The following is a 10,059-nucleotide window of genomic DNA, read 5'->3' on the forward strand; positions in this document are numbered from 1 at the left end:
GTAAGTTATCTAATCAATAAGTCTATTCTTAATAAAAGAAACTTGCATCTTGATATTTTCTGTACAAACTAGAACTGTCATTGTCATGGCGTGAATACCCCCACATACCAATTTGTCAGAATCAACAGTAGTCATTTACAGCTCAGCCAAATCTGAGGGAAGTAAACCAGTGCATTGCTAAGTTATATATTCTACATGATTTAGTAGAAAAGCTCAAAGTGAACTTTACCTTGGACCTACTGACCTCAAAACTAAAACTGCCATTGAATGACTTCAATAACACCCCCCCCCCCCATTTCATGCAGCCTTGCCTGGAGGTGTTTTATGATGAATATATGAGACCATTTGAGCAGACAAGCTTTTTGTAATAAAAGCTCCTGTGACCTTTGCCCCAGTAACCTCAAAATCAATAGGGGTATTCTACTAATCTTGACTAACCTCCATGCCAAATATTAAGACTATGGGTCTAAGGATTCTTAGGTAATTGGGCGGACAAGCTTTAATTAGCCAAGGCCCCTGTGACCATGACCTTAGACCTGAAAATAAATAGGGGTCATCTACTAATCATGACTAACCTCCATGCCAAATATGAAGACTGTGGGTCGAAGGATTCTTAAGTTATTGGGCAGAAAAGCTTTCTTCAGTCAAGACCCCTGTGACCTTGACCTTTGACTTGGTGTTCTCAAAATTAATGGAGGTCATCTACTAATCATGACTTACCTCCATGCCAAATATGAAGACTGTGGGTCAAAGGAATCTTAATTTTATGGACGGACATGAAAAAAGCGACGGACGCCCGACGGCCGGACAAGCTGATTCCAGTCAGACCTGGGGATGATTACATTGACCAGTAATTGATTTAATTACAATTACTTTCATATTTTATTGTAATTGATTAAGATTGATTACTCACACTTGCCTCTGTAATCAATTGAATTACAATTATTTTAAGAGAGTAATTGATTGATAATTGATTACATTCAATGTAAAGTAGAATCCCTACTTACGATCACCCCTGAATTTAGACCAACTGTTAATAAGACTATTTTTTACAAGGTTCCCTATGTCAATGGTTACATGATCCAGAATTAAGAACAACCGCTTATCCACTTCTAAGACCACCTGATCCAGTCCAAATTCTTTTTGACCCAACTATTGAGACCACTAATATTAAAGTCAACACCTATCCAGATCTTAAATTTGTTGTTATGATCTGCTTGAATGCTTTGCATGACACTTAATTTCAAAAGGTGTGAAAAACTGTTATTATTGGGTCATTGTATGAAATAGGGTGAGAATGTAAATTTAAGAGTGGTTTATTTTTGGTTTCAGCAAATTTATTTTGTGAGGAATTAATTTTTATTTGATAGGAATAAGGTGATTTATGTACATCATATATTAATTGATATTGAAATATGACCAAAGAGAATTTTATGTTAAATTTCTTCAGAAATATGTTTTCCTCTCATCCGATATCAAAGCATACTTTTATAGTGTCTTTTATATTGTATTTGTAGCTTAAGACACATATTGTTTTTTTTTATACAAAATGACTAAAACAGACCATGGTCATAAAGTATGTAAGCAATGATAAGAATATTCACAATTAAGACCACTTTGGTCCAGTCCAGATGATGGTCTTATTTAAGCGCTTTTTATACTATATAAATGTAAAACAAAAGTTAAACTGTATCATGTAAAATAAAGGCATCCTTTGAATTAAAATAGTTTCCTGTAAAATCTGAAAGTAATCAATGTCAATCATATTGTAATCATAATTACTGACTGAATTTTAGCTGTAATTGATTAATTACAATTAAATTAATCATTTTTGGGCAAGGTAATCAATTACATGATGATTACAGTATAATCATGTAATCAATTAAAAAATCAATGATTACAATTAATGATTACCCCAGGTCTGATTCCAGTGTAGCCCCCTTACAACTTTGTTGTGCAGGGGTATAACAGATTTCAAACATTGATAAGTTAGCTCATCTTCTTTGTGATGAACTGGCGCCTCTATATTCAAATGTGGTTCTGTTCATACACAAGTTATCTCATGTTCTTCATGATAAACTCTCACCTTGAAGTTGATAGAGTTCTGTTCATACATATTTCAAAAATAGATAAGTGATCTTATTTTCCTGGTGAAAAACTGGTCGCTCATTCAATATCAATACATATCATGTCACTCATTCAAGTTCTATACATATTATAATATTTCAAATATTGGAAAGTTATCTCATGTTCTAGGTGAAAGACTGGTGACTAGTTTTCTCCTCAATGTCTTTTCTTTTTCTTATTAGATTAAGTCAAGTTACTATATTCATGAGGCTTTCGACATCACACATTCCAACATTGCAAATGGCAAGCAGTCTCCTGGTATTCCAATTTCTTTCAGTTTTGAAAAACCAAATGTGTCAATTTCTCTAGTGTTTCCGACATGAAGACACATCTACATGCATCTGTCCTTATCACTCCTGCTATTACTGTTCTATCATACAAACGCCACTGTTTCCTGAAATATTTGTTTAGAAAAAGTTTACAGCAAAATAAAAAATTCCATTATTTTTGTTGTTTTTTTTTCGGGGAGGGGGGTGGGGCAATTTAAAGCACAATTTCCAGCTTTACTGCTTGATGAAGACCTTGGTGCACCTATGTGTATGATTTCAGGCACCTGGGTACTATCAATGTTCCATAAATGAGCTAGATAGCTTTCTCACATGAAATGATCCGTAAACACTTGCAGAGCACGAACCTACAGCAGTGAAAGGCTTAAAGGTTTAAAGTCAACCAATCGCCACAGACACCCCAAGTATTTTATCTATTTGCCAAGCAGCAATTTTTTCAAAATCATTTAAATTTATAAATGTGAGTGATTCTGATAAGCTATAGACAGCTAAGTGAAATCATATATGTCAGATATGTCGGAGTGCTTATTGTGAATATTCATTATTTTAAATTAATGTGAATTCTTCTGAGGTGAAAAGGAAAGGAAAGCTGAATTCCTAAATACATGTTACATGTCACAATTGTTCTTGTTATTAATTTGTTCCTAATTTCTATTCTATAAGATGATATTTAAATTCACTGTAATTCCTTTTTATAAATTTGGATTTTTGTGACAATAGTCTATCCAGTGACAGAAGCTCACTGACTTAAAATAGACTATCCTGTGTCAGCCTTTAAACAAGTCAAGAAATAAAAGCTATTAGAATATAATAATTAAGAAATATCATATAAAACCACTTCTAAATTATCATGTACCGCTTCTTTAAATGCCATGCTACTGAAAGAAACATTTTACCATTTATTCACTGCAAGGTTTGTCAGATTGACAGTCTCACATTTTATTTCATCCTCATTGACCCTAAAGCATCCTTAAAATCAATATCGTGCCGTTCACATTTACAAATCTGACATGTAGGCCGACCATCTGAAACAGAAAGTTGGAAAGATAAAATATTAATTATTATTAGATATACATATAGTATCCCAATAATTATGTTAGTTGAAATCAATAGTCAAATCAATAATTTAAGCAGTGTTAGAAATAAGCAGTAGTCCTATAGCCCCTGAATACTAAATTTCTCCTCGGGCTACCAACTTTTCACAGTAACAGGCCTGACCAAGCCACTGTATTTTAAGAGGCAATATAAACAACTGTTTTGAACAAATTAATCGTGCCAGAGAAATGTCTTTTGGGCTGGTTAATATTCCAATCTGGTAGTCCGACCAGGCTAGTCGATTCAAATCCTAATTTCTTACACTGTTTAAGAAACAATTTGTTCAAAATTGTCCAAGAACAAAGATTTTTATAGTATACTATAGTAATTATAGTGTATATACAGTATGTATTAAATGTCTTTACTATCTACTATACTGTCCTTAAATTTTAAGAAAACAACTATCTTTAAAATCCATTGTCTCAGAAATTGCAAAACCAAGTAAATGAAATTGTTCTGTATTTGTATTATTCTACACAACTTCTGATCACAAAAAAGCTTCACGGACATTAATGAGTGAATCAGGTCCTATCCTGAAAGATTTGTTGCGTACAAGTTTGAAGACAATCCATTCAAAAATAACAAAGTCATAGCCACTAATAGCAAAAAATCAGGAAAATTTAAATATTTTACCTTGAATGTTTATATGGAGGTCAAGTTTAGTCTGGTCTATTTGAAGGGTTGTTGTGGCCAAGTATGAAGACAATACACCAAGATCTGAAAAGTTATGAAAGGTTAAAGTTTGTTGACAGCAACGGGAAAGCTGTCATGACTGTAACAATATATTTTGACCCTAAATGCAAACTGAAAGTTCTAGCCTATACACACTGTTGAGGATAGCCGTTCAGCATTTTTCAATAATAAATAAATGCAATGATAAAATTGGTAACTTGCAAGTCTTCTAACATTTTTACAAAAAATGAACATATATATTTTTTCCTAACAATTCTACGATGACGTTCAGCCTTTTATATTATAACAAGATATCGGAAAGAATATATGAGAAATGAATTGGCCCGTGGAACTTTAATGTCAATCATAGAGCTCTTATGCAAAATGTAATGGTAAGCAAACATCCAGCATGAAATTTTCAAGTAGCTAAAAGTGAAATAAAATTATTAAAAATACTTTTGTCATAATTCAACTACTGTTGGAAATTGACCCACATGTTTGATTACAAATGTATCTATATAATAATGTCCATAAAAATATAATAAATTAATTTACAGTCTCTTTCTCTGTGCGCTTTCACACAGATTTATATTATTCAACTCCATGATTTTCAGAAGGAAAAAAAATCTTTTGATCATCAAACACTACAAATTACTATACCAACTGTAAATTGCAGTCTGTGCGAAAGGCTGTCGGTCCTCGGACCTCGCCAACTAAAAATCGTAGGGTCGACATAAATTTCGATACAGTCAGTTGTCATGTCGGAATAAAAATTCAGCCAGTTTGAAACAATTTTTGGCCTTCTGAAATATGCAAAGCTTCAAAGATCAATCTATCTTTTTAATTTTTTGCTTGTATTCACAGACCAAAATAACCAAAATCACCGCAGGATACGACCAGTTTTTGCTAAGTAATGTAAGCCACCATCTTGTCTCGGTTTTAATTTCTTTACCAAAACATATTTTTTCTCCAATCTTCAAAATTAAACCTTTTGAAAGATGTACATGTATTGTTCATTCGGAACTGCCTCGGCTATTATCTACAATATTAACCTCGGAAACAATACGGATTGAAAGTAGTTCTACCACGTGGTTTCAGATGTAAACAAAACAGAGATAATGTAAATCGAATGTATATATTTGACATCTAATGCCTGTTCCGGTACTCTTTTGCTTGAAAACTTGTAATTTAGATATGCCTATTGATGTTCAATTTTAAACAAATCCGACGAAATGTCAACAGGTTGGTTTTTGTACTTTCGGTTTTTACAACCATAATATATAAACATATAAATAATGAATTGTTTGCTTTTGTACCTATAATATCACTCATTTAAGGTGATCGTTTACTACATATATTGGAAATAAACTTGTAAAACAACGCCCAGCATTAAATTACTTTTTGTTTACATGTTTTATTTTCTTAGCGTAGGTTAGACCGAAATACCGCATCCGTTCTGTGTATTCATACTATTGTGTTCGAGTCCTTATCCGAAGACTGACGGAAAGGCCGAGTAGTTGCGATTGTGTATTGTTTTCTTGTGAATTATACTAATGTTTTATCAATATGTTTCTGTATATTTTTTTCTTTAGTATCTTATAGTTGAGTCTGATAATTCATATATGCTAAATATTTTTCTTTATAATTATGGCAATATCCCTCCCCCATACCTACAAAAAAAAACCTGTCAGAGTCCGGGCGTGGGAAAAATCATCAGTCTAAGGATACCAGTCCTTGCGGGTGGAATTTTTTTTTACTTTCGCATTGACTGAAATTGTATATGATATTCAATAAAATCTTCTTTTAGAAAAAACAAGTTTGCATTATTATTGTTTTTAGGCAACTCATTTTTAAAATGCTGTACAGCTAGCCTCAACAGTGAGTATGTGCTAGTCGTATTTGACTCGCATACAGCCAATACTGGTTCATACTGCTAGCCACTGCCTATTCCTCTACCAATTCCATGAATACTATTAGTATAATAATCAAATAGATGTTAAACAATAAAAGTAATGATGACTTAATATGATGTATATAAAATTCCGCTGCTAAAGACAAGTTGTTTTTATTGATTGTTATATCAACAGAGGGTAATGAAATAGATAAATACAGAATCCCTAAAGAAAGCCCAACACGGCAATATTGAAAATGTTGCAGGCTCGGTTTGATTGAGCCTGTTCATGGACGGTACTGGAAAGTGCAAGTTACCGTCCACGCCCCCTAGCACCGGCTTAAGCAGAATTCAACATTTAACATGAACTGGTTAAAATTTTAGAATTTTGAAACATCCGCAGATGTGTTCATATGGCGGTTATCATGGAACCTTCAATGTGACACGTTAGTGCCATTCCATGAAAAGCGGCATATGGTCCCCAAGTAAAAAAAATGCGTGTGCCCTAAACGAGAAAACAATGGGCGGAACTAAATAAAATGGTATTTTGAAAGGGATCTGAGGTTATGAAGTAAGTTTATCAAGTTTCCCCCGGCAACAGTGTTGTGTGAAAAAAATGTCAATTTGATTAGCCCTTTGAAGCAAACCATGCACAACATGTGTATTAATAAATCCTTACAATTATCAAGAAAAATAGAACAATTATTTTATCAAGCACGTTAAGCAATAAAGACGTACTTTGACTGGTTTACAGAGAAAAATAGTTGAAAGTATCTTGACAGGTATTAATTGGAATTAGATACACAGTTCAACTGTTAAATGGAAGCGGTCAATCAGCTGTTTCGAAAATGAAAGTACACACCAAAAACACACTTCAAATTCACATTCTTTGCGTAATTAATTTACAGAGTGCGTAAATGAACGCAACAAATTGTTAACGGTAAACCTTGTACGTTTTTTAGTTGATTTTAAAGCGTAAAATATGCCAATATTCACATTATCTGGAATCTGTTACATTTAATAATATAATCAGTTATCTTAATTCTTATTATTATCGACCTGTGGTTTTTGAATTTTTAATACAACTACTTTTTTCAGATATAAATATCTATAAATTTACAAATAAAAAAAATCTATAAAATTATGGACTGACCATGAATATCATGAAAATCCTACATCTGATGAAGGCAAAACTGTGAAAATCAGATCTACATGTATGAAATAAGTATATCTTATTTTAAGTCATATTGAATTACGGACAGGGCGGACTGTGACTCAAGATTAGGCGGACCGTGATTTAAAAAGTATTTATATGTGGACTAATGTAATAAAAGTATTAAATTATTTGATGTCCCAAAATACCGTCCGCCTAGTCTCAAGTCACAGTCCGCACTGGTACGGTCCGCCCTGTCTCACAGTCTGCCCTGTCCTGCAGGGGTCATATTGTATTTAACAATTATAATTATTATACTAGTCCTTTAAATTTTGGACCTCTCATAGGATAGGATTTTATTCATTACAGGTCTGGGCAGTACCTCCAGTCGCTTGCAAAAATCAAGATCATAAAATTGAAAACTATCATTTTTCACCAATTATTACATTTTACCTGTATATCATGACAAGTTTTGGCCTATCTTGTTAAGCTTAGATAGCTAATACAGTAAATTGAGTAATAGACTGATAGAGATGTGTTCAAAAAGTAGTCAAAAATGTAAATAATAATTTAACAAAATATCTTTCCAGGTTTTCTGAATAAGTCCAGATATTAATTATGTGGTTTCAACAATAAAAAATGATAAGAAAAACCTAATATGTTAATAAATTGAAAAGTGGACCGAGTTGAAAAAAGGCCGAAGCTGACACGGGGCCGAGTACGTTTTAGGGCCGCAGCCGCTACATGCACTAAAATTAGCAGTCTATCAAGCGAAATATATCAATAGCTTTACCAGATTTTGAAGAAAACTTGATTATACATACGGAATTGATTGCAACCAAAATATCAACTGCAATAGCTGTGACTTCCTATATTGTAAGATAGCAGATCTTCTCAACCTTTACTCGGAATAACTGACCAAGATGGCGATTTCGGGGAAAATGACGTCAAGGTGGGAAAATAGTTCGTATTCATACGCATACAAATTTACTCTGTCATTCACACTTTTTAACCATTTTAAGCTGAACTGTTGTAAGTTATCTAATTTGAAAATCGTATTCCATCTTCCTGAATTATTGTGTTCTATGATAGTTAGTTAATTTATGACTTGATAAAATTGGCACCAAATTTTTGTAAAGTACTTTGGCTCTCATGCATCGGGAACCAGAAGTTAGAACAAATAAACTGGTTCTCATTAACATTTTTATCGACTGCTTAGCGTAGTAATATTCAAATCGCGTAAAGCAAATGGTATTGTAATTTTGTGATAAAAGGATTTAAAATTAAGTAATATCAAATGACCAGTCAAGTTTTAAATTAGATAAGGTTATTATGATGATCTGAATATTATGGTAAAATAGTTGGAACTATTTTTTTTGCTCAGCGCAGCAAGATAGCCTAAACGCCGTTCAGAAGGTAGTAAGCTGAATTATCGTATATTACATGGGGGCTATGGCGCCCCCAATGAACAACACATGTGGTTAGACCTCACGGCTGCTCAGGTTGTTGACTATGGTTTGACCAGTCAATAGATGCATTTAATAGATTTTTTACTGATTGTTTTAAATGTACTGACTTAGTCCAATAAATTTTCTACTCCATATATCCATGCCAAGTTTCACTCAGGTTAACATGGAAAACTTATTAATGCTGTCTAAAAGCATAATTTCGTGAACCTAATGTACACACTCACCGTGATTCTTACCATTACATAGTCTGCACTCGCTTCCATATGTTTAAGAAATACCTGAAAAACTGATGATTCTGATTTTATCTAAAAGGATGTGATAAACTGTATTAAAACTTTTTCCTTCTTACTTATAGAAAGCCAGTTACAGAGCTCAATCTGATATAGATCATATGTTTGAGTTGTGTCAATGTCATTAAAAATGAAATGTTTGTTAAGCCTGCCCTAGGATGAAACAAAAGACTTCTTAATTTTCAAAATAACAATAAAGGTAGAAAATGCTATAAAAACCATGGTGGTCTTGATGACCTTACTGTTAAAAAGGAATAATGTATGTTTTGCTGAAAGAATGTTATTGTAAATTGCACCAAATGTCCAAAATAAGAAACGTCTGAGACATGACCTACTGCCAGGAAAGGAAGAATTTTTAGTAGGGCTTGTACAGAAGGCTAAAAGGGTATTTTTGGGTACAATTTTACAAAACAGTTTTTAAATGAGGTTAAAAAGACCCGCAGTCATTTTGGGAAAAATATTGGTAGAGTTGGTGTTGTTTCTCATTAAATTCCAAAAAACTATTCCTATGCAAAATTGTAAAATGATGAAATGGAGAATTTGTATCCGATATTCCATCTGTACTTGATAAATGGAAAACATCTTTTTTGAGAATTTGTATAATGTTTTAATAATAATATAAGAAACAATTTTGTACCATGTAGACCGGGCTGAGGATACACCTCCTGGACAAAAAAACATGTTTTAGAATTTGAAAAGGGAGGTTGATGTTTTAAAAGAAGTCAGGAATGCTAAATTAAGCGGGCCAAAAATAAACAAGGGCTAGTGGGATTAGTGATGCCTTGCCGTATGAGGTTTTTAGAAATGACGCCTCAGTCTCTTGTCTCCAAATTCTTTTTTAATATTTGTTATTCCAAAGGTATGGTTATCCTTCTGATTGGGGGAAAGATGTATCCATCAACCCGATTTCCCAAAGTCAATACTCAAGGGATAGGGGAAAGACCCTATTTCATATAAGCAGGTATTGCCATTAGCTAATACAATGTAAAAAACTGTATTGTAGTATTCTCAACCAACGTTTGTCAACATGGGCAGAGTCGAATGCCAAGCTTGAAGATGAACAAAATGGTTTTCG

The 10,059-nt window shown here is 33.1% G+C and overlaps 1 long non-coding RNA gene across 2 annotated transcripts; it reads right to left on the bottom strand.

Annotated features, from left to right (window-relative positions):
* Positions 1-1,927: 1,927 nt before the first annotated feature.
* On the bottom strand, positions 1,928-8,150 carry LOC132752339 (uncharacterized). Of its 2 annotated transcripts, XR_009628810.1 has the most exons (4): positions 8,050-8,150; positions 4,143-4,226; positions 3,311-3,439; positions 1,928-2,521 (listed from the first exon to the last, which is right to left on the bottom strand). It is a non-coding gene; the product is annotated as an uncharacterized LOC132752339 (long non-coding RNA). The 2 variants fall into 2 exon arrangements; XR_009628808.1 differs by lacking the exon at positions 8,050-8,150 and having other exon boundaries at positions 4,143-4,355.
* Positions 8,151-10,059: the final 1,909 nt, after the last annotated feature.

Source organism: Ruditapes philippinarum, unplaced genomic scaffold (assembly GCF_026571515.1).
Source record: "Ruditapes philippinarum isolate M1 unplaced genomic scaffold, ASM2657151v2 ctg1550_1_1_1_1, whole genome shotgun sequence".
In the NCBI taxonomy this organism is placed as follows: domain Eukaryota; kingdom Metazoa; phylum Mollusca; class Bivalvia; order Venerida; family Veneridae; genus Ruditapes; species Ruditapes philippinarum.